Source organism: Lathamus discolor, chromosome 3 (assembly GCF_037157495.1).
Source record: "Lathamus discolor isolate bLatDis1 chromosome 3, bLatDis1.hap1, whole genome shotgun sequence".
Taxonomy (NCBI): domain Eukaryota; kingdom Metazoa; phylum Chordata; class Aves; order Psittaciformes; family Psittacidae; genus Lathamus; species Lathamus discolor.
In genome coordinates, this window is record NC_088886.1 from 103246107 (window position 1) to 103271399 (window position 25293).

At 41.1% G+C, this 25293-nt stretch overlaps 1 protein-coding gene across 12 annotated transcripts in view; it reads right to left on the reverse strand.

Moving 5' to 3' along the window:
* The window catches only part of RHOBTB1 (Rho related BTB domain containing 1), a 74829-nt gene extending 56452 nt beyond the window's left edge, over positions 1–18377 (reverse strand). For 6 of the 12 annotated variants that reach the window (XR_010610767.1, XR_010610765.1, XR_010610768.1 and 3 more), the window contains exons 1-2: positions 18058–18375; positions 13378–13476 (exon numbers count right to left, since the gene is read on the reverse strand). The gene's annotated coding sequence lies outside the window, so the exon portion shown is untranslated. Of the gene's footprint in view, positions 1–13377; positions 13477–17668; positions 18023–18057 lie in introns of those variants that run through there. The other 6 variants (XM_065670861.1, XM_065670862.1, XM_065670870.1 and 3 more) reach the window with 4 other exon arrangements.
* Between the last annotated feature and the right edge of the window lie 6916 nt (positions 18378–25293).

The following is a 25293-nucleotide window of genomic DNA, read 5'->3' on the forward strand; positions in this document are numbered from 1 at the left end:
TAATAAAACTTCTTAATACTAAACACACCTAGACTATCACTGCTGCAGAGTGAATGTTATTGTCAGAACAGGTAAGTTAGTTAGCATCCTGTGGCAGAAAACCGAGACAAAGCAACCAGACTTGCTCTGATACTGACTCAAGAAGCACTGAATTGCAATAAATAACCCAGACCAAACCAAAACAAACACTCATCCTTTTAGATCTGCTTGCAAGCTTGTTGCAGACCTTGTCTACAGCAATAAGAGAGCAGGAGGAAAGGAGAAAGTGTTATTTTTAGTACATAGTACTAAAAATACACAGCACAACAGTAAATTTAGCAGAATACAGCAATAACAAAGAATAAACAGGTGGTAAAAATGGAAAAAAGAAACAGGACATTGCTTTTGATGAGGATTAAAGGTCTCAAATTTCTCTCTATATTTTTTTGCTTTGTTTTGTTTTCTGTTTCATCAAAGGGTACCCAGAGCCTGAAGGCTTCTGCAGCTGTGGAAACAGCTACATGCTACTATGTAGTTTCCATTTTAATTACCCTCTACAGCAACTTTCACCATTCAGTGCTTTCCCACCATGAATGTATAACTTAGATAATTTAGACTGCATCTTTTTCAGCAAAGTATAAAATAAACCCCCAGAACAGCTAGATGCTCTCTGTTCTCTAGGACATAGCTCTATTGAATCACATTTACCTTTTCTAAAACTTCTAAACAAACAGTTGAGTTTTGATCATAAAACTGAGTGACACAAATAAGAAGCGGCTGGAATGCATCTCTAATAGGGTGTAGAGCAACTGACAGTTTCTAGGCTTTGGTACAAGAAAGCACAGTAATAATTCACAAGTATTCCAACTGACTTTGCATAAGCATTAAAAATATACGAGTGGTAAAGCTTTACCCAATTAGATTTTTAAGTATTCCAGGTAGCCAACTTGGATTTTACCTTTTTATTTGTTTTCAGGGGAAAAATACAGCTAGAGGGAAAAGAAGTTTCATCTTTGCAAGTAATCCTAAAGGACATGCCATTGGACCACAACTAGCATATAACTACAGTCTGCTTCTGCCAAGTCCCTACAGACTTCTAAAGCACGGCTATGGGCTGCCAAGTATGCTCCATCATCGCACCTCCATTATGTGCTTTTAACACTATCACAGAACTTAAGAGTAACTGGATTAAAAATAATAAAACACTAAATTAAAAATGCATTCATATCCATTGAGAATTCTACTTACTTAGAATTATTTTAATATTGCTAAATCACAAAATGCATTTGGAAGTACAAATGTAAATGTATATTCCTGTACGCTACAACATCTTATTTGTTACTCTGGGGCTAAATTAACCTTTTCTTTTTGAGAATATATTTCTCAGACAATTAAAAAAACATCAGCAGAGAACATAAACTGTGCATAAACCATAACTGAATTTACAAATAACCTTTCTACTCCTGGATCTGGAGAGTTAAACTTCAGAGGTTGATCCAACACGCAGTGTTAGCAAAAGTCCTTAGGGAGCTTTCTACCAGCTCAGAAATGCAGGAGCTCAGTGCCCTCAGGCCCTTCCATCTTCTGCACTCCTTTGACACCACGGGAAGACTCAGGAGTAGACAGGTTGAAAAAATGCCACCCCAGGATAACAGGAGGTGCAGGAAGAGTGAACTACAAGTACTTACTTCACATCTTTGTCAAAACTCTTCTGTAAGAGGAAGAAAGGGACTAGCCCATGCTTCTTACAACCTCATCATAATCTAAGCGTGCTGTAATTGCATAAGAATAATAGTCTAAGCATGGTTAAGTCTGGGGTTTAGTTTTTGTATTAGTGTGTAACAGTCTTCGGAGAAAGTCTACATCCCAGACCCATCCAAATTTGTGGCGATGTGGAAGCAGGGGGCTCTTCTCTGTATTGGAGGTTCAGGCAGGATCTGTCACAGATGCCTGCTCAAAAAGAAAAATAAAAAAAATCCAGTGATGTGGCCCCTTGCTCCCTCTTAGAGGACTCACTGAAGCTTTAATTCAGGGCAACTGAGGTTATTTCCCCTCTGTTTTAAGGAGCAACGCCCAAACCTGAACACAGTTTCCTAACAAGTTATACACACTGACAACCATCATCATGGACAGTTACAGGACTGGGCTTGAGGGTGCACTGAGAGAGGGTGGATCTGATGTTGCAGAGACCATCTTGCACAGTAGAAAAATGAACTCAATAGTACAGGACAAACTAGAACTTCTCTGTCTCCCATATCCCTGAATGCAGGGGACCTTCATTTTAGAAGATTTAAGAGCATGCTAAGATTAAAAGACTTAGTGGAAAAAAGTTTAAATGCACCAGAAATTAAGCAAAACAACATAAGTTAAATTATCCTGTATGGGCTCCATGTTGCATATGGCAATCTCACAGGAACAGAAGGTACTCTCTACAAACCATGAAACCCACTTTCAACAATACGAAAGAACATGAATAAACGATGTACAATCAAAATGAGGAAATGTGGTGCTTCAGTTGTGGACTTCACCCTCTACCCATTGTATGTGATGTATGTAGTCTCAGCCAACTGGCAGCATGTGAATCAAAAATATCAGAATTACCCAGCTCCTGTCACTGAAGCCTCCCCACAATTAGGCTTAGAGGCTTTAATTATGTGTGTAGATAAAAATCATTTTGAACTACTTCTATAATGGATTAAGATATATTTAATTAGATTTTATCCATTAAAAAAATCATAAAGAGAATAAATGCCTTGAAACAACTACGTAAATAAATATTCTATACACATTGAAGAAAAATTCAAGTAATTTCTTGTCAATACAATTTTTGTATTAGTGGGTTTGCATTCAGAACTCTAACGTTCTCACGCCAAATGCTTATGCATTCACAACTAGCTTTCTTTTCAAAACTATTACATATTGTACACAGTCCTTCTTTCTCTTTGGTGTAATAAGGACAGAGTGCCAATGTTTGACGTAAGGTGCTTCTATTTAGTGATGTCAACATCTATTCTCAGCCAACTGTGCAAAATGATTAGGTCACTTGCATCCCTTTTCATACCATCACATACAATTTTCTCAGTTCTCAGAGACGGAGACATGTAATGTATACAACGATATCTTCATTGTGTGTGTGCACTAGCCACTAACTACTATGCATTTATTTCTTAAGGTTTTTTTTTCAGTTATTCATTGAATGGTAAATATAGTGCAAGAACATCACCACCTAAGAAGCCTGCAGTCCCCCAGATTTTATTAAAGCATTCCATGAATGATATATAGCACCAGTTGTTTGCCTTATGCACTGTATTTCCACATTCTTTTTCACTAGCAGAGGGTTATAAAATGCTTAGTATATGCATACATTTTAAACTGGGTAAACCAGAAAGGGAATATCTAGAGAAGGAAAATGCTAGTAATTATAATTTGGCATTAAAAGTATATACCTACCACTTGTTCAGAGGCTTATATTTCTGCAATGCTTTAGTTTTTATTCTAATCGTATGTAAGATGGGAAGGAGCCTCTGGAGGTTATCTAGTCCAACCTCCTTCTCCTCAATGCACAGCTAGCTTCAAAGCTTGATCAGGTCAAGGATGCTAAGCCCAGTCTCCAACCTGCTTGTTCCATTGCTTAGCCACTCACTACGACAAAGTTTTTCTTTACACCCAGTGAGAATTTACCTTGCTGCTGCTTATGACTGTTGCCTTTTGTCCTTTAGTTGTGCAACTGTGAGAAGAGTCTAGTTTCCCCTACAACCCTTATTAGATACCTGAGATAGTAATTAGATGCCCTCTTAGTCTTCTCTTCTCCAGGCTAGATAAACAGCTCCCTCATTCGCTCTGTGTACATCTTGTGTTTCAGTTCCCTAACCATATTAATGGCCCTTCATTGAACTCTCTGCAGTTGATCAATCTTTTCAGTACTGTGAAGGCTGAAATTTGGCACAGTACTTCAGATGCAGACTCACAAATACTGAATAGAGGGTAATAACGACTGCAATTGACCTCCTCACTACACTTGTCCTAAGGTAGCCCAGTACATGGTTAGTCTTCGCTGCTGGAAGGGTGCTCTACTGAGTTAGTATGTCTCAGCCTGTTCACTTCTGCTGTCTGAGTCTCTCTTGTGAAACCTTAACAAAACTCTATTACTGCCTTTGCTACTGTACTTCTCTTTCTACAAGCTGTATAATCTGGTCTTAAAAGGGAGGGGATTCATTTGAATAGTCCAGGCTGCAAAGTTAGGTGTACCAGAATAGAAATTAGGAGAGTAAAATTTTGGCTTAATATGAAGAACAGCAAGAGAAACAGCTGAGAGGTTATATAAGAGTCTCCCAAGGGAACAAGTGGCAGAGTTATGGCTCGCTGCATTCACAACCTAGAGAGGATAAGGCTGTATTAAGAATTTGTTATGCAGCACAGTTTTGTATTAAACATGTAATTCTTTAAAATGGTAAAAAGTTTGCAACAGCTTGTATTTGCTCTATTCTATTCTAGATCCTCAGAACTACAAAATAAGAAACATTTAATCAGCTTTTAAAAATAATTCTAAACAGAAACTAAAATGGGAGGAAGTAGCTAGTAAGAGGATTTCTTCTCGAAAGTGTATCATTTTGAGCCCAGAATAATTCTTTATTGCTATATCACAGATCAATATTCACACACACATATGAAATGCTAATCCCAGAAGCAAATCCTCACTTTAAAGAACTCATTTCATGTCTGTACCATGTTACCCAATCATCTCACCTGTAGTGCTGTCATCCTCGTAACTGTTAATAATTTCTTAAAACATTTCTGCTATCTAATCAGACATTAATGGAATGGAAAGAATTTCTTTGTGGAATGAAATGAGAGTCATAGCAAAGTCAGCTTGGGAAGATTTTCTGTCTGTTTGACCTTCTGGCTAGCTGTTGGTCTCCATCCCTTTTCTATGTAGATCAGTCAAAAAGAACTTCTGTCTGAGTACTGAGTTTCAAAGAGACAGTGATATCTTGGAACCCCTTTGTACTACAAGAGGAGTTTTTCAATGGCGATCACAGTCTTTGCTTCTCACTCTTGATCTGAGCTACTGAGTTTTAAAAGCCATATATAAATGGATCAGCTCTCATTCTTTCAAGCATTATAAATGCTCTCCCTGCCTTTTGAGGCTTATAAAAATCACCCAATGTATTAAAAGCCTAGTAGCTTTATATGTAGAAGGATACAAAATGTAGACCAAATTTTAGAAGCTGAAATATTGGTCAAAGATTGCATAAATTCTACAGGAGCAATGACATAAATAGAGACATACCATTACTGCTCTGAGTCACTTATACTGGTGCTGTAAAAACATCACAAGGACAAGTCTTGAACACAGATCTCTAATTACAAGAACTGGAAGATGTATGGTAGGGGTAGTGAGGGGAAGAGAAGCAAAGTGTATTTTCTCTCCTTTTTCACAGTCACCAAAAACTAGTATTATTGGTCTCTGACTCAATGCTTATATACAGGAAGAGCAGCCAACAGACATATTCTGATCTTTATAGGGTATCAACCCAGCAGAGCAGGATTAAATAGTAGAATCAAGGGCAGCTTAATCTCACCATCATTAATCTTTGAGAAACAGCCTTATTAACTACAACTTACTCTTCTACACCTCTGTCCCATAGTTAGCTAAACACGAAAGTAAAAGACCCCAATTATGGTTTAAGAGCTTGATATAAATCCTACTGAAACTGCTGGGGAAAAGCTTCCATTGACTCTTCTGGGCTTCAATTCAGGCGATAACTTAAGAAGAAAAAGTCCATAGAATTAGCTGCAACATGCTCGTCTTTCTTAGAAAGATGAAGACATATAACTTAAGGTAGCTGAAACAAAGTGCTGAAACAAAGCAGCACTGAATGAAAGACCTATCACTTTAATACTTTTTCCACTAGGTTGTTTAAAGAATGTACTGGTTTGGATTACAATCCTCCCCTGCTAAGGTTGCAGTACAATTCTTCATTTATTTTGAATAGCGTGCTTCTGCACTGTAGCAACACTATGGCTTTAACTATTAAAGATCTAAATTAGAAGTCTGAAAATTCTGTTATATTCTGCGCATTCTCTAATTTTGAACTATACATTTTTTGAAAGAGAAAGCTTTTCCAGGAAGGTAAAGTCTTGTGCCTCTTAAAACCATTTACACCAGTTTAATGACATAATTTAATTAGACTAGAACAGATAAGCTTGGAAAGAGTGCACTTCTTCAACACAAACTTAAATTCTGTGGGTTAGATTGTATTATATCACCAAAAGAGCTCTACTGTCCAAACACTGCTCCATTTATTTTAGTGGTTTACTTCAGAATGTCCAGGCAAATCTAGTACCACTTCTTTGTTTCCCCATTGAGCCAAGGCTTTAGATCATATGCAGAAAGAACATTACCAGGGTTGGTTCTGGTAGATATCTTTCTGCCACTGAAACACATTCTACAAATTCTAGCAAAACAGTGTAGCTGAAGGATAACAGTAATTGCAGAAATTGCAAATGAATGTCCACAACTGATCCATACTAACAAATGCACACAAGTGATTCCAAGTCTAAGAAGTGTGGAATGAAGACTGTTTGCATGTTTCACTGCAGACAGCTTGATAAGATTTTCCTAAATTATGTTTATTAGAAATAATTACCAAAAATGATTCTGCCGCTCACTATTCAAAAACCATAAAAGCACATATTTCTTGCACATATTTACAGTTCTTATAGATGACGTGGGACATACTACCTCCAGGACCTGTCAAAGTATCACTGTTACAGGTTTGAAACACACATTAGGCAAAAGACACGGGAGTAAAGAATTGAATTTACTATGGATACTGTGTTATTTGGAAAGTATGGAGAAAAAAAGACATCACTTTCCAATTACACATTTGCAAACAGATAACAGCAGCATTTAAATATTTTGGGAGCAGATTTACCAAAACTAAAACCAAACTAGAACCACCAGGAGTAGTTCTGAATTTAAGCAGGCATTCAGGGAGCTTTAACAAAATCAAAAGTATACCAGTGCCTTGAAGTTTCTCATACACTCTTTGCTTGGAATTCATATTGCCAAAGCATATATAACTCTACTAACAGGTTTTTTTTTCTTTCTCAGTTAAGTAGCAAGGTATGTAGCTTTTTATTTTTAAAGAACTTTTCACAGTCTTTTCTGACTCAAGCAAGAGTCCTTTTCCTGGATAAGGGTAGAAGAGAAGAACTACAAAAGTATTAATCCTATCTGCTCCCATACATCTTGGTAATAGTCTTAGAGCAGGGTGCATTTTGTAGCATAATAGAAGCCTCAAGTGAACTGAATGCCTCCCCCAACTCGTCTCTGAAATACTTTTTCACAAAAAAGTATGACTTATTTACAGAAGCAGCTGCCTATAAAATTTTGTCAAACTATATGCTACAGAAGAGCAACATTTCTCCACCACTCCAATTTAAAATAAGCAAACAGCACTTATTTTTACATTAGGCTTCTAGCTGAAATTCAAAACTATAGCTAAAATACTACTGTATTAATACTGTAAGAGAAATGTTGAGAGTTCCTTAATTATAGTGCTGCCAGGGGGAACCACTGTTGCAAACACACAAGGAAGGGAGGACTGAAAGAATGAAATTCACCCCTAGAGAAATTCCAACAGAGACAATTGCATTGTGTCAAGAAAAGACTGACCCATACATACTTCCTTAGAAGACTGGTGAGTATTTTTTTGCAATGTTAGTCTTTATTTAGTGACCAATAATCTACATATACACCTAAGCACATATGACAGTTGAAAACATGTATCTGAAATAGAAGAGCCGAATTTAAGGAGTTCAAGTGTTTAGCAATAGCCATAAATCAAGAACTGAAACATGGATAGTCATAAGGGCTACAGCATATATGTGTGTCAGGTGTAAATGGTACCTGTTGCTCAAGACAGCTATTGGAATATCTGATCAGTAGGAATCTGTGTAGAAGTACATTTCATCACTGACGAAGTGGTGAAAACAAGTAAGTATCTGAAGTTCAGGTACTGTTACTATACTAAGTATGTTTTATTGTTGAAAGTCCTCATCTTGAGGATGCTAGGCCCTTGCTTCTAGTAGTGTGAAACACAGGTAATTCCAGCTGGCAAGAGGATGCTGTTGGGTGACAGCACTGCTTTTATGTCATAGCTTGGATTTCTTGTGGTAGGTACCTTCCTGCTTTAGGTCCCTGAATTAATGGACGTTTCAGAACTGCACCATTTCTTTCTTCATTTCCCACCTAACAACAACAGAATCATTTCCTGATTCTGCATAGGTATTGTTAGAATCACAGAATCACAGAATCCCAAGGGTTGGAAGGGACCTAAAAAGATCATCTAGTCCAACCCCCCTGCAAGAGCAGGGTAACCTACAGTACATCACACAGGAACTTGTCCAGGCGGGCCTTGAATATCTCCAGTGTAGGAGACTCCACAACCCCCCTGGGCAACCTGTTCCAGTGCTCTGTCACTCTTACAGTAAAGAAGTTCTTCCTGATGTTAACGTGGAACTTCCTATGCTCCAGTTTACACCCATTGCCCCTTGTCCTATCACTGGATATCACTGAAAAAAGCCTAGCTCCATCACCCTGACACCTACCCTTCACATATTTGTAAACATTGATGAGGTCACCCCTCAGTCTCCTCTTCTCCAAGCTAAAGAGACCCAGCTCCCTCAGCCTCTCCTCATAAGGGAGATGTTCCACTCCCTTAATCATCTTTGTGGCTCTGCGCTGGACTCCTTCAAGCAATTCCCTGTCCTTCTTGAACAGAGGGGCCCAGAACTGGATGCAATATTCCAGATGCGGCCTCACCAAGGCTGAGTAGAGGGGGAGGAGAACCTCTCTTGACCTACTAACCACTCCCTTTCTAATGCACCCTAAGATGCCATTTGCCTTCTTGGCCACAAGATCACATTGCTGGCTCATGGTCATCCTCCTATCCACCAGGACCCCCAGGTCCCTTTCCCCTTCGCTACTTTCCAGCAGGTCAACCCCCAACCTGTACTGGTACATGGGGTTGTTCTTCCCCAGATGCAAGACTCTACACTTGCCCTTGTTAAATTTCATCAAGTTTCTCCCCGCCCAACTCTCCAGCCTGTCCAGGGCTCGCTGAATGGCAGCACAGTCCTCTGGTGTGTCAGCCACTCCTCCCAGTTTTGTGTCATCAGCAAACTTGCTGAGGGTGCACTCAGTTCCCTCATCCAGGTCATTGATGAAAATATTAAACAGCACCGGTCCCAGCACCGACCCCTGAGGAACTCCACTAGTCACAGACCTCCAGCTAGATTCTGCGCCATTGACCACAACTCTCTGCCTTCTTCCTTTCAACCAGTTCTCGATCCACCTCATTACTTGATCGTCAAGCCCACACTTCTTTAGCTTATCTATGAGGATGCTGTGGGAGACAGTATCAAATGCCTTACTGAAATCAAGAAAAACTACATCTACCGCTCTACCATCATCCCTCCACCTAGTCACTTCCTCATAGAAGGCTATAAGGTTGGTCATACATGACTTCCCCCTCATAAAACCATGTTGGCTGTTCTTAATGACCCCCTCATCCTTGATATGCCTAGTGATGGAGTCAAGAATAAGTTGTTCCATCATCTTTCCAGGGACGGAGGTAAGGCTGACCGGTCTATAATTACCCGGGTCCTCCTTCTTGCCCTTCTTATAGATTGGTGTGACCTTTGCCATCCGCCAATCCTCAGGCACCTCGCCCATTTCCCACGACTTACCAAAGATGATGGAAAGTGGCCTAGCAATGACCTCTGCCAGCTCCCTCAGCACCCGTGGGTGCATTCCATCCGGACCCATCGATTTACAGATGTCCAGTTTGCATAGCTGATCCCTAACCCAATCCTCATCTACCAAAGCAAACTCCTCCTTTGTCCTGACTCCTTCTGGGGCTATAGAAATCCGGGGCCCTCGGGGAGAGTCTGCAGGAGTAAAGACAGAGGCAAAGAAGGCATTCAGCACCTCTGCCTTCTTTATATCCTCTGTCTCCAGGGTACCCACTTCGTTCAGCAGTGGGCCTATATTGCCTCTTGTGTTAGTTTTATTTGCTATGTATTTGAAGAAGCCCTTTCTATTGTCTTTAACCCGACTAGCAAGATTGAGTTCCAATCAATTATCATTTATTCCAATCAATTGAGTTCCAATCAATTATCATTTATTCTTGTTCATCAAAAGCACAGGAAATCCCATAATGAAGTTTGAAATGTGCTTAGTACAGGATTTCAACAGTCTTTGAGAGACGGTGCTAGAGATCATAAATTTAATTACAAAGATCAAAAGCAACAAACAACAACACTGCCCCTTCCTCCCACACCAACCACAGACATACTGCAGTCCCCCAACTTTTTAATCTCTAGTCACAAGCAACCATAAACTTATGAAGAACTAGATCAGGCAACTTTAAATTTTAAAATGTGCTCTGCTACATTTAATCTACTGAAGGTTACTGTTTCACACACACACATCTCTGTTGGTTTTGCACAGTCCAGAGCTTCGTTTTTACTTATCTAAATTGTCAGCTAAATTAATTTGCCAGACTCCACACTTTAGCTGCTAACATACATGCGCCTGTTTTATTCCAGAGTGTGGAGAAAGTAATTTCTGAGAGAGCAGTAACTTTTTTAACCAAGAGCTAAATTAACTATTACTCATCTCATAATGCCTCAAGTGACATAAAAGCCCATAAGCAAGTAAGCTGTGACTGGGATATTAAAGAGCAAATAACACCTCAACAAAGACATGCCTTCCACAGATGTAGCATTTTCTGACTGAAGCCCATAACAAAATGTAAATTAACTTTTGCCCCAACCTGCAGATTTTTTCTGTTCAAGAAGTGAGACCCAATCATAGAAGCAAGAGAAACTAGTGTGGAAACAGTGAGTTTCCAAGAAAGTCATTCTGTGACTTAACTATTTAAGCTATGCATGTTACTCAGAAATTCATTTAAATACAGAAAATCAGGCTAGGAAATGAGACTTGACATTGGAATCAAAGGTGAAGAGAGATATTTGGGTTCTTAGGTGTGCCATTTGCCTTAGTAAGTACTTTGTGATGCTGAGATCACTCTTGGTACATATTAAATAATTAATAGCATCATTGTCCTCATTTTGGCTAGCATAAAGTTAGTAGCTAGTACAGTGCTGCATTTTTGGATTTAGTATGAGAATAATGTTCATAACACACCGATGTTTTAGTTGTTGCTAAGTAGTGCTTACTCTGATAAAGGATTTCTCAGTCTCTCATGCTCTGCCAGTGAGGAGGGGCACAGGAAGCCGGGAGGGAGCAGAGACAGGACACCTGACACAAATTAGCCAAAGGGATATTCTATACCACAGCACATCATGCCCAGTGTATAGACTTGGGGAGCTGGCCAGGAGCTGCTGATTGCTGCCTGGGGACTGGCTGGGTATTGGTCAATAGATGGTGACCAATTGTGTCATGCATTACTTCTTTTTAACTTGGGTTTTATTACTCCCTCTCTTTTTGTTGTCTCCCTTTTCATTACTATTATAAAACTCTTTTCCTTTATTTCAAGTATTAAACTGTTTTCACAATTTAAACAGGTTTTATCCTTCCTCCACCTCTCCTTCCCATCTCACTGGGAGGGGAGTGGGTGAACAATCAGCTGCATGGCACTTAGTTGCCAGTTAGGGTTAAACTGCGACAATCAGAAATTGCACACATGTAATATTATATACTGGCTTTCAGGAACTGCATTACCTATAAAATGACTTCTATTTTTGTTCACAAAGTATATGTTTGTCTTTGATGATGTGCTGGATGAGGCTCATTAAATTACTAATGTAACTATTAAAGCTATTAAATTACAAATTTTGAGGGATCAATTCAAAGCACATTGAGATAAGCATAAATCCAAAGTAAACCAAGTGCCTGTTCACTTCAGTGATCCTCCTATGAGGCTCTGAATTCCAAAATGTCTTTTTCCTGACAGCATTAACCCCTTCTTTGTATGACCTTCCCAGGCCAAAACACTGAAGTAATTATTTCTAGGGCTCACAAAACATTCTGTTTGGTAGTACATAATGATGGGGGGGGGGAATGCCTGGTTTGCGTTTACTTTGGGAGCCCAGGGGACAGATTGCTCCCTAAGCTTCCCGATGAGATGCTTATTTTTATTCACATTTGTCACTGTGTTTTCCCAAGAACAAATATTTATACTTCAGAGGAAATGTTTCAGTAACATGTATGAGTCAGGATAAGCAACACGTTCACTTCCCTTTATTATGTGAAAGCAATTTTGCTTACATGAGGAAGTAAATAAATAGATTTCCTAGAGATGCCTGTGAAGGGTCATTCTTGCAGCAAACAGTCTTGAAAATATTGGCAGCATGTCACTGCATTAGATGACCTGTAGAGGTTTCATTTGTAATTGCAAGAACTGAACACTTTAGAGATTTATTGTTTCCTTTGTTCAGAGAGGCAGACCGTTATTGTACAATCCTGTCTTAATTAAAATATTTTCCTGTCTGACAAAGTTTAGTAGCATGTTATGTTCTTGTCTGCATTATTATAATGTACATTTAGTACATATGGAAAGATATAAATCTACCTTTTGTTAATGCTTCCAAACATATAACAAACTGGAAAGGCCAATGGGTATAAACAACCTAATTTTGTTGACTACTCCAAAATTTGAGCAGGTAGCTTCATATAGAGGTCATACACAACCTGAATTTTCCTGTGATCCTGAATTAAGGAGATTTATTTTGTTTTACTAACTTACATGCTTACTGTATGAACCTGTGAAGATCTGAGTGTGGGACTTGGCAAAAGCACTATTAATATGTATCTGTAATTCAGGCTGGCAACAGCCCCACTTTTTTCCTAGGCTGCACAGGGCAGGAACAGAGAAAGCTGCCTAATAGCATGGAAGAGTACCTGCATATTTTTGGTACAAACTTTCTTTATCCCAGGATCTCACTCATTTCCTGCACCTTCAGTCAGCCTGCATATGTATTCATTCTTGAAAATTAGACTTCACAGCTTACATTTCTTTGATGCCTTGAAGAAAAGCTTGACACTGGGTCAAAAGCTACTATGTGCAGAATCCACCCATTATACTAGCTCTGCAACAATGCAGATCCTTTACACATACGTTTTTATCTACTGGAATCTCAGAACAAGTCTGACTAATCCTGTAAGTTAAACGATTAATTCTAGGACTTTTCAGTTAAGACTTTCAGTACAAATTTCTCCAAGTCACAGATGCTATAATTTTAAAACACCTGATGAAAAGCTGCTGGACAGAACAGCAGCAGTGACAGACAATGCTAAGTGAAATTAGCCAGTTTTTCTTTTATTCTTTTTTTTTTTTTTTCCAATTTCTCCCTAAGAATACTTACCTCACAGGAGAAAATAATGTTCATATCCATTTTGAACAGCTTGATCAAAATCAGAAGTCCATTAAAGATATTTCATGTCTTTCTCTTACTGCAGCACTCCTGAAAGGGAAAGGATAAAAAAAAAAAGAATGAAAAAAAAAAAAAAAGAGAAAGAATAAGCATTACTGTTTTCAACCTAAAATTACAATACATGCAATAGCAAAGACATTTCTTATGATGCATTTCATACTGGAAAACAGGCCTCTCAACAAAATAGCCTTTCAAAGTTTCAAACAGGTTAATTGAATATCTGCATCTTCACCCCAATGCCATGAAGAAATCATGGCTAGATAGATGAGCTTTTGAGCATAACTGGGGATGGACACAGCTCTGTCAAATAGAACTTTTTCTTGAATAATTTTCCTCTGGATTTAAGAAAAAAAGAAAACAAACACTTTTCGTGTCAGAACCAAACACTGCTTATCACAGTTAACCAGTTCTCCATAGATTAGCTTAAAGACCCTAAAGAGGGTTTTTTTTTCACCCACAAGACTTTAAAAGATAACCTGCAAGCCTGATGACATGTGAACTGGGACTTCTGTGTTGCTTTCACCTTTAGTCACAAATGAAATTAATCATACAAGTGAATCATTTGGTTTGGTAAATGTCTGCATTACTGTGGCTTGGTTTCCCTCCAGGAACAAGTCTGAGGTTTTCCAAGAACCTAAGGTGAGAGCAACATTGATTTCACCTCAGATGCTGCTCTAAATGCAACACTCAATGATACAAGTAGCTTTCAGAGGTTTCATGCTATCTTGAAAAGCAGAAGTGAAAGGCAGATTTTCCGCTGAAGAGGCTGGAGACCTGCTCAGCTTTTCTAGGCATTTCTCCCTCCTCCTTAACAGCAACATTTCGGAGTTGAATTTACAATTCAAGTTAGTTTCTCACAGAAATTCCCATCTTGTGAAGATACTCTTCACAAGACAATAATGAGGGCAAACAGGAAAATGAACTAACACCTCATTCCATCTTTGTGGAACAGGCAAGCCACCGGAATTGACACTAGAGCTAGAGGCATGATACTTACAGTCATTTAGATGTGCTTTCCTTCCCTGGAAGCAGCGTTGCTACTTATCCATAAGCATTCTAGTGGCCAAGACCATATCTGTCTTCCTCAACTGGCATGTTTCATGCAGCTATGATTGTCAAGAATCTTCTCACCATCTTTTCTATTGTGTTCACCCTGACTTTCTGAAGGCAGGCCCTTAAAAGTCTCCACACATAGCTCCCTTTGTGAGCCCTACAAATAACAGCCTTATCCCACAGTGAAACAGAACCCTGAATAATGAATTAAATAGTGTTAGCACACACAGGGCTCTCAAACTGTTTAACACCTATTTATGTGAGAGCTTACCATTCATGACTGTTCATTTGTTCCCTCAGTACTGATGGCAGATCAGAAGTTATTTGCAACTTCTTTCAAAAAAAAAAAAAAACCAAACCAAAACAAAACAAACAAAAAACAAACCCAAACCAAAACACACAAAAAAACTCCCAAACAAAACCCAAAACCAAACAAAAAGGTGATCTGGTTTATCTGATCATAAAGCTCAGAGATTTCTCTGTTTTTATTACACTGGGACATTTCACATTTCAACCAGCCTTTCTGTGCTTTGCTCTCATTAAAATCTACAGACATAGCCTCCGCAGATACATTGAGATCCTTCTCACTCTGAAACAGACATGCAAAGCCCTTCTACCAGCTCATTCATAATTCTTATTCAGAAGCCATTAATTATTTACATTATTGTTCTCTTAAAGGCCACATTGAGACTCTCCTGCTTGCTGAGACTTTTTTAATTGTTATGCTGTAAAGTCGGACCAGTTGTTGGAAGAGTGTGAACAGATAGAAATGTAGTTAAACCTGATTTTCACCATTACTAAAGCATAAGCCTAAAAGTCCCACTTCACAGAAAAAAAAATAGAAGTTTCTGGCTTCCAACCCCATGACCCTCAATCTTACTTCTGCTTTCTGGGTTTGAAGATAATTGGGACCACAAAAGAAATGTTCTAATATTAATTAGCATTGTGCTGCCTGATTACAACACCAAATTATAAATATCTTCTTTACCATGGTAGTGGAAGATCTTTTATTTCTGTGATGAAGATCTGCACTCAGAAGAATACAGCAGCTAAACCTTACATGCAACTTCCTTTTCTGAGTCTTGAGTTCACAGCTGAAAAGAGAGCTGGCTTTATATGACTCTTACCCTGCGTGCCTGCACCAGAGAGCATCAGTTCTAGTGGTGGCACTGCAATTCCCTCTCTCTCCCATCTGCTCCTCACTCAGGCAGGCATTACATGAACTAATGCTCACTATGGTGCTGTCTGCAGGACCTGCAGTAAGGTCACCATAAGCTGAGGGAAAATAAAGTCAGGAACAAAGAGTAATTCAGTGCGGGCTATGTATTGATATGGTCTTATTCTCCAAGGTGAAGAACTTCCTCTAAACAGGCATGAAGAAGAGGAGCAGATGGCTGTTCCCGCAGGTTGACAGGTGATACAACTGCAACGCAAGCAGAGGCCCAAGTCTCTCAAGAAGACAAGACCATGTAGAACACTGGGCTCCCTGGATGGCTCCTTTGTACCAATGTACAACCAGGCATGTATGATCTGGCCCAGAAGCTTCTGCTATGGACAAGTAATTCTGCTAACGCAATGACATTAGAGAAAACTCAAGGAAAACTCAGCCCAATTTTCTCCTCAAATCCACTCCAGCTTCACCTCTAGCTTGTTCAGTAGCTGAAGCTGATCCAGTCTTCTTTTCTCAACCAGTTTTAAGATTATTACCAAATTAACAATATTGAAGAATTTTATCCTCTCAACCTGCTTATGAGCTTCCTTTTACTTGCCTATCATCTCTATGTTTCATGCTTCTGTAACATCATACATTTACAATACATCTGCCCAAATCTCTTCAACAAACTTAGAGGGATTAGGTGGAAGAAAAGTAACTGCTTATAAACATAATGTTTCTGCTTTGCTTAATATGGCCTTACTTCAAGATTTTGCTTTTAAAAGTTCAACTATTGAAAGAATTCCAATAAAGAGCAGAACCTTAGTCCACTGTTGTAATATTTACTATGACACACCTCACTTGCTGTACATTACATGGTTGAACAGACAGTAGAAATTTTGCTTCCCATTGAAAACCCAACATTTCCTCTTAACATATTTTCAAACCTTTAATGTGCCAGAATCTATAGTAAATGCATGTGTTTTGCCCTTCCTACTTCAGTTTAGGTAAGCGTGCTTTTTCTGCGGTATCCCTTAGCGATAAATGATTTTTTCCCTGTATTGATTGCATAAACAAAAGTAACTAATGACATATGATACAAATACTTTTATTTAACTGAGTACAAATGATGGCATTTGATAAGAAGTTGTCAATCAGGTTCTAAAAGAAGGCTGAATACCATGATTACCACTAAACCCTACCTTAGGAGCACCCACAATGACTCAGTTCTAATAGCTGCTAAACAAAAGTATATGTACTAAAGCTCTAATTTCCTATGGTCCTTTCTCTGAAGGGAAAAGTTTTACCCTTTTATGATTCCTGAGACCCGCTAAATTGCTGGGCTGGATATGGCCCACTGCTTCCCCCCAAGAGGTTCTCAACAGCTGTAAGGAACAGAAGGGGCTCTCTAACTTCCTCCTGCTAGTCTTTTTGGAGATATATGCTTCTTCATAACCAGCTCCTCTTGTATCTGGTTCTCTGTGTGCATCTGCACTCTGTACTGATTGCAAATTTCATTCATGTAATGCAGAGACCCATTAATAATTTAAGATTAAAATGGAACCCAAGGGCAGGAATATTCCATTTTTGCTCATGTGATAGATGTTACTTTGCTCGTACGTCAACTCAAGTTATCTTTGGGCACGCTACATTAATTCAGTAAATTGCTTTTCAAACAAAGTACATTTAGAAAGAGCCTGGAGAATCTATATGAAAGGTAACTTTAATTTTTAGGGCAAATGTGTCAGATCAATATCTAGAAAGTAAAATACAAACAGATTTTAGTTTTGCCCACTGTGTTTTCAAAAAGAGGGGGTAGACAGAATAAACAGTATAAAGAAGCCCTCTGCACAAACAAGTAAAAGTCGTATCAGCCGTAGCGATAAATACCGCAGCACACTATTTACAACGCCTTCAGCGACAGAATAAATACACCTAACGGTATTTAACAACTCAATAGCGTTGCAGCAGGACCGCCTGCACACCCACGGGAACGGTCAGCACTCTTAGCCTTACCGGGGAAGGGTACGGGACACCAGGCTCAGCGCTCGGGACCAGCCGAGGCTCCTCTCAAGACCTGCCCTCTGAGAGGGGTGGCGGCGGCCGGCGCACCCCAGCCCTCTGAGCAGCGCTGTCCCGAGCCCCGCAGCGGCCCGGGCCTCCCGCCGAGCTCCGTTCTCCGCGGCAGCTGTCAGCGACGGCCGCGCCGGCAGCTTCCCGCTTTGCTCGCATCCAGCGGAGCCTGCCACCCGGTCCGACCCCGCCCAGAGCCCGCAGGGCCACCCGCGTCCCTTCGCGTCCGGCACGGCAAGCGCCCCAGGAGGCTCGGGCAGCGCCCGGCAGCAGGGGCGCCTGCTTCCCTTCCTCCTGGCCCGCGTGAGCGCCACCGCGGCCGCGCGTCTCACCTGAGCGGGGAGCGGGACCTGCTGAGGACAAGGGTAGAAGTGTCAGCCGCCGCGCGCAGCGCCCTGCCCGGCCCTGCTCTGCTCTGCCCGGCGCAGCTCACCTCCTCGGCGGTGCGGTGCGGTGCGGTGCTATACTGTACTGTGCGGCACCGCACTGCACGGTACTGTACTGTACTGCACTGTACTGTACCGCCAACCGGGCGGCCCGGCCCCGCCGTCCTGTGCTATCTTGTGCTATCTTGCCCTGCCCCGCCCCGCCCGGCCCGGCCGGCGGGCAGAGGAGAGGCCGGCGCACCCCAAGCAGCCAACCAGCCCCCCGGGGCGGGGAGCGCCGGGCTGTCACGTGAGCGCGCTCGAGCACGCGGTGCCGTTGGTGCCGTTAGAGCCGTTAGAGCCGTTAGAGCCGTTAGAGCCGTTAGAGCCGCGCGCGCGCGTGCCTGCCTGCGGCGGCGGCGGGGGGAAAAGGGTGCGTGCAGGAGGCGGTGCCGCTGCTCGGGTGAGGTGCGATGGCTGTTCGGGCCCTGCAGGGGGGTATCCGTGCGCCCCCGGCCCGCGGCTTCTCGCCCCGTCGGGCGGCGGCGCGCCGCGCTTCCTGCCCTCGGCAGAAACCGCTTCCAGGAATTGAGGGGCTGCTGCGGCAGGAAATCCTGCGGGGCCCGAGCAGGGGAGCGGCTGCGCTGGCGGGGAGGTGCCCTGTCCCCCTTCGGTATGACTTGCAGGGACACCCACGACCTTTGTAAGCACATGAAGTGTTGGATCCGTTTGCAGGATAAGGGTCTGTGTGTTTCTATGGAGTGTGTATACTTTTATGTTTATCGTTTCTATCTGCTGAGTAAATTACACCGTGCTGTTCACCTCAGTTTCCCCGCAAAGAGTTTTCGTGCTGAATCACAGCTAAAAAGCAACATTAAGCCTGTATTCCTACCAGGATGGTTCCCACTTACACTGCCCTCAGGGCATCTGACCTCTCTAGTAATAATACAGTAACAGAACTCTTGAAAGAGAAGAATAGTGAGAAGTCATAAGTAATCCGGCACCATTTGGTATTTAAAAGGATTGTAGAGCATATTGCTAAAATGCTTAGCTAAAGTTTGGGGAATGGCCCAGTAGCCTGGTATTACAGGAATTCTCTGGTTGCTCAGTGTCTTGGACTTGATTTTCCATCCTGGATCTTCCTGTTTGCGGGTTCAGGAGGAGTTTTGAGCACTGTGGAGACCAGGCACTGTGCAGTTGCCAGTGCTTCATGTCACCCAGCAGTGACATTGAAAGTTGGTTGTGGGGAGTTTCTGGCAACGTCGTTCCTCCAGGCTAAAGAAGAAGTGGTACATAGTCTAAAGACAGCAGGAGCTGGCAGTATTGCAGGTAGAGGCAGGCTGGCCTTGCTGTCAAAATGCTCTCCTGTTTGAAGGGCAGAGTCAGGCATCCTGTTTAGAACTAAGGAGTCTAGCCCCCAGATCATGAAAGCCAGAACAAAAGTGGTGCTCACTGAATTTGCTTTATTCTATAGCCCCAGAAGGAGTCAGGACAAAGGAGGAGTTTGCTTTGGTAGATGAGGATTGGGTTAGGGATCAGCTATGCAAACTGGACATCTGTAAATCGATGGGTCCGGATGGAATGCACCCACGGGTGCTGAGGGAGCTGGCGGAGGTCATTGCTAGGCCACTTTCCATCATCTTTGGTAAGTCGTGGGAAACGGGCGAGGTGCCTGAGGATTGGCGGATGGCAAAGGTCACACCAATCTATAAGAAGGGCAAGAAGGAGGACCCGGGTAATTATAGACCGGTCAGCCTTACCTCCATCCCTGGAAAGATGATGGAACAACTTATTCTTGACTCCATCACTAGGCATATCAAGGATGAGGGGGTCATTAAGAACAGCCAACATGGTTTTATGAGGGGGAAGTCATGTATGACCAACCTTATAGCCTTCTATGAGGAAGTGACTAGGTGGAGGGATGATGGTAGAGCGGTAGATGTAGTTTTTCTTGATTTCAGTAAGGCATTTGATACTGTCTCCCACAGCATCCTCATAGATAAGCTAAGGAAGTGTGGGCTTGACGATCAAGTAGTGAGGTGGATCGAGAACTGGTTGAAAGGAAGAAGGCAGAGAGGTCAATGGCGCAGAATCTAGCTGGAGGTCTGTGACTAGTGGAGTTCCTCAGGGGTCGGTGCTGGGACCGGTGCTGTTTAATATTTTCATCAATGACCTGGATGAGGGAACTGAGTGCACCCTCAGCAAGTTCGCTGATGACACAAAACTGGGAGGAGTGGCTGACACACCAGAGGACTGTGCTGCCATTCAGCGAGACCTGGACAGGCTGGAGAGTTGGGCGGGGAGAAACTTGATGAAATTTAACAAGGGCAAGTGTAGAGTCTTGCATCTGGGGAAGAACAACCCCATGTACCAGTACAGGTTGGGGGTTGACCTGCTGGAAAGTAGCGAAGGGGAAAGGGACCTGGGGGTCCTGGTGGATAGGAGGATGACCATGAGCCAGCAATGTGCTCTTGTGGCCAAGAAGGCAAATGGCATCTTAGGGTGCATTAGAAAGGGAGTGGTTAGTAGGTCAAGAGAGGTTCTCCTCCCCCTCTACTCAGCCTTGGTGAGGCCGCATCTGGAATATTGCGTCCAGTTCTGGGCCCCTCTGTTCAAGAAGGACAGGGAATTGCTTGAAGGAGTCCAGCGCAGAGCCACAAAGATGATTAAGGGAGTGGAACATCTCCCTTATGAGGAGAGGCTGAGGGAGCTGGGTCTCTTTAGCTTGGAGAAGAGGAGACTGAGGGGTGACCTCATCAATGTTTACAAATATGTGAAGGGTAGGTGTCAGGATGATGGAGCTAGGCTTTTTTCAGTGATATCCAGTGATAGGACAAGGGGCAATGGGTGTAAACTGGAACATAGGAAGTTCCACGTTAACATCAGGAAGAACTTCTTTACTGTAAGAGTGACAGAGCACTGGAACAGGTTGCCCAGGGGGGTTGTGGAGTCTCCTACACTGGAGATATTCAAGGCCCGCCTGGACAAGTTCCTGTGTGATGTACTGTAGGTTACCCTGCTCTTGCAGGGGGGTTGGACTAGATGATCTTTTTAGGTCCCTTCCAACCCTTGGGATTCTGTGATTCTGTGATTTCTATTTCATGTGCTTTCTTGTGGAGCCATGAAGGCCTGAAATTTACCTGTATCAGTGATGCTCTATATATGCATATTGTACCAGTACATGCTGTATTGATATGCTGAATTGTGCAGCAGGATGAATTAGCCATGCTGCCATGGATTGAATGCCTTCAGCACATAAATCATCCCATTTGAGTACTGTCAAACACCAGCATACCCTCTGCTTTAACTTTGTAAAAGAAATGTGGGATGATAATCTCAGGATTGCAAGAGTTGGGCCTTTATGACAAATAACAGTTGGTATTGTAAGCCCCTTATTAAGGAAGCAAAAAGAAAAAGTGTTAACAATTTGGGTAGATTTTAAGACTTGGAATAAGTCCTGAAAAATAATTACCTTTGCAGGTGTAGTACCAATGGCAAAGGAAGATTGCTAGTTATTCCCTAGGAATGGAAGACTTTTTTTGTTTGGAAAGAGTTTATTCAGAGTTCTGGTAACTCATATTTAAAGCCCCAATGAGGAAGCTTCCACAGTGCTTCCACAGCATTTGAGTGCAAAGTGTGTAGCTGGGCAATTTCAATTAGTACAAACTGTCTAAATTCCTGTAGTTTTTACTGGAAACACGCTACACCAAGGCAATTGGAGCAGACAACTGAGCTCACAAGGTTATCATCTGTATTTCTTCAGAAGACAGCCTCAAATCTTGTATTGGCTAACATTTTTATCTCTGCTAACTAAGCCCACGTGAGATAAAAGTCAAACCATACAGCAGGTTATATAGTTTGCTTTAAATCCAACTGCATTTTGTGAACACTGAATGACTCGCTTCTATTTCATGTATTTCACTTAGCATTTCAAAATGAATTTAGGTTGTGTGAGAAGGTCTTGACTGACAGTTTTGGAAATCGAACTCCTGTGTTTAATCCCAGACTGGGCACAGCACAAGGAAAATTCTCAATGCTACTAGGGAGGAAACTTTTTACTAGGCTGAAGATAGTCCCATTCACTTACTTTCCCAGTCCAGCAAATGAAGGATTTCCTGTTTCTTCACTGCCCTGTAGTTACTGGGTCTAGGATATTTTTGTTACATTAAAACTATGCCTTAGATATTAAACCAGCATGTTTAATTCAGAAAAAGCTAGTATTTAGTAAGTCATCTGCTTTTTAAAGTACGATTGTTCTGTTTCAGCCTTAAATTAGTTAGACAGTAGTTTGGAAAGCTAATGGTCTACAGCACACTAGCTCTGTTTTCACTAGCTTTGTTTTATTGTCTTTACTGATTTTTGCAAACAAATTTATTTATGCTTTTAAGAGACAGCTTCTTTTTTGTGTAAAATTGCAGGTGTTGAAGCTATAAGCAGAGGTGGAGGGTATGATACTGCCATTCAAAGTGCACATGGAATAGATGAGGAGAAGCTGTGTAAGTTCTAGACTTGCAGGAACGGATGCCAAAGCGTTTTATTAAATTTGCTGCTAAGAATAATTGTTGGCTGACAGTTGTGTAACTTTTATGACAATATCTCTTGACCCAGTCATAAGACAGACTGATACCAGTCATAATGTCCAGACTGTGATTGCATTGCTCTCCATTCACAGAAGACACTGTAGTCACAAAAATATTTATGATCATGAGTCTTTTCATTGCTGCACCATTGTATATGAGCTGTAGTTACGTTATTCTGACTATAGTAGCTCCAGATGACTCATGTCTTCCACTGTATGTCTGGGTACTTAAAGGATAATAAGATGGGGAGAGGTTTTTGTTCTGCAGAAAAGTGATGCAAAATCTGTTCTGTGATGTTCATTTGTCCACTTCAGTACCCACTAAACATACGGGATGGAGCTAGACTGCCTGAACTTTCCCAAAGTCCTAACACCTGTTTTCACAGCATGCTTCAAAGCATTAGGTGTCACAGTTAACAGAGTGTAGGCCTTTGTGCTGTGGTGGATAAGGAGTGTTTGTGCACTCGGTTCTGCTGACTAAACTGCAGTGACAAGGGAGGTCATATGGGAGGTGGCAATGAGCAGGTCTCTGGTCTTTCCAGATAGGCCTGGAAGACAATGTCTCATTATGGTACATTTTTGTAGGATGGTTTAATATTTTACCCTCTATTGTCACAAATAGATGCTTTTATATTTTACTCTCCATTGTTTTAGGGTTATGGATGGTTACTGCAGCCCTTTATGGCCATGTAGGAGAGCAGCAGGCTTCAGATAGTGGCATTCCATCTCTGAGTATTCTCTGCCTCTGCTCAAAGCCTTTGGCAGTCTGTGACCAGCTCCGGATTACATTCCTGTTCCCTGTCATTTGGTGTTAAGGCAGGTGAAACTCCTGTTTTCCACATCTTTGTGTGGCAAACATTATACTGGACTTGTGGGTGCTTCTTTGTCCCAAGAGACATCAGAACCACAGTGATTTATATACTGGGGGTTTTCAGAGCCTTTCTTAGAAGGCTTTACTATGGCTTTAAGCTGTAATACAACAAAACATTACAAAGTAGTGGGAGGTTTTAGTTCTTTACTACGAGGTTTTGGCAAGCCCACACCTAAACCACTCTCCATAGTTCAGTGGAAGTTGTGAACAGAGCAACAGCTGAATAAAATGTCAGAGGGCATACTGTAACCTTTTGCTGAAGGCTTACATCATCTTTATAGGCTGTTATAAAAATATTATTCTGAACACTGAAGTAATCATCAATGTGAATCACACTGTGTTCATTCTACACAAATCTACGTAAGAGTGGCCGAGTTTTGTCTGGGTAGATACTGGCTTGGAAACTACACGAGAGAGAAGGGATTTCACTGTATTTTGTATATTGTTGTATGATGTATATTGTTGTAATAGTGAAATATTTTAGCCTAAGCAGAAATACTAGTTAGATTGTGGAAATGCCAAATCATAATATATAACAGTCATGCAGAGGGAATCCATTCTTAATTTTAGCAAGCCTACCTGAATCTCCCATTTCTCTGGGACTCAGAAATAGTAGGAGTTAAATGACAGCAGAATTCTGGACATGTAGTGGTTCTAACAAAAAAAGCCTTTTGTTAACTCTGCTCTGATGGACAGTTTCTGTTTATCCAGCATCACTCATAATGGCCTTCATATAGCTGCTTCTTCTTAAATACATCAGTTCAAATGTAAAAGAACTCTGGAGAACAAACTGGAGCTGCCATGCTTGCTCCTTCCCACCCCCGATTTATCTTGATAGGTTAGAACAAGTAAGTAAGGATATGAACTATGACTTTGTTTCTGTCTCTTCACAAATACTGCTCACAGTACCCAGCAGCTTTGGCTAAAATAAGCCAGTCTGTATAATTACAGAAAAACCAGCACCTTCTGATATCTCAGATTATGATGTGCATGCAAAGATGGATATGTTTGAAATAGCAACACTGGCAATTTTTTGAGTTTTGAAGCTGTGTTCTACTATGTTACTGTAATTACATGTAGTTGTTGAATTTTTGAGCCTCATGTAAACATCCTTTTCCAGACCTGGCAATAGGCTACCATCCATAAAAGAAAAATTTACTATATATACTATTTCTTCATGCTGTTTAATCTTCTAGTCTCTTTTAATTGCTTTGTTCTTTCTCCTATTTATCAGCTAAAATAAAACATTTTTTAAAAAGTCAGTCACTGTCAAAGCTTCATCATTATTTCTAGGTATTGATTACTACTCTGCTAGAACTTTCAAGAAACACCAGCGTTTTTGAAGAATTGTAGTTTGAAATATTCCAGGAAAATTCAGATGCTTTGAAATCTGAGGAAGGTACTGGCCAGCTGGTGTAGTCAATGTTGTTACTTGTTATTTGGCTACCAGCTCTGAAGCAGGTGCACTAAAGTAAACTTTCAACAGTTCATTAAGAGTTAATATACATATTCATAAGTATGTAATATTTTGGTTGAGCCATTAAAATTGTAACTCTTGATATTACTTTTTTGTCTGTGATATGTTTTAAAGGTATATTAATCATTCAAAGAACTTTTGAATATTGTATTTGTATTTCTATATACTTTAGAAACTATAAGCTATTCTGGATTTCTTTTAAGGTTTCTATAAATGTAGTAATAAATTTATGATTTTTTTTTTTGCCCCTTCAATTATGATCTATTATGAAGAACA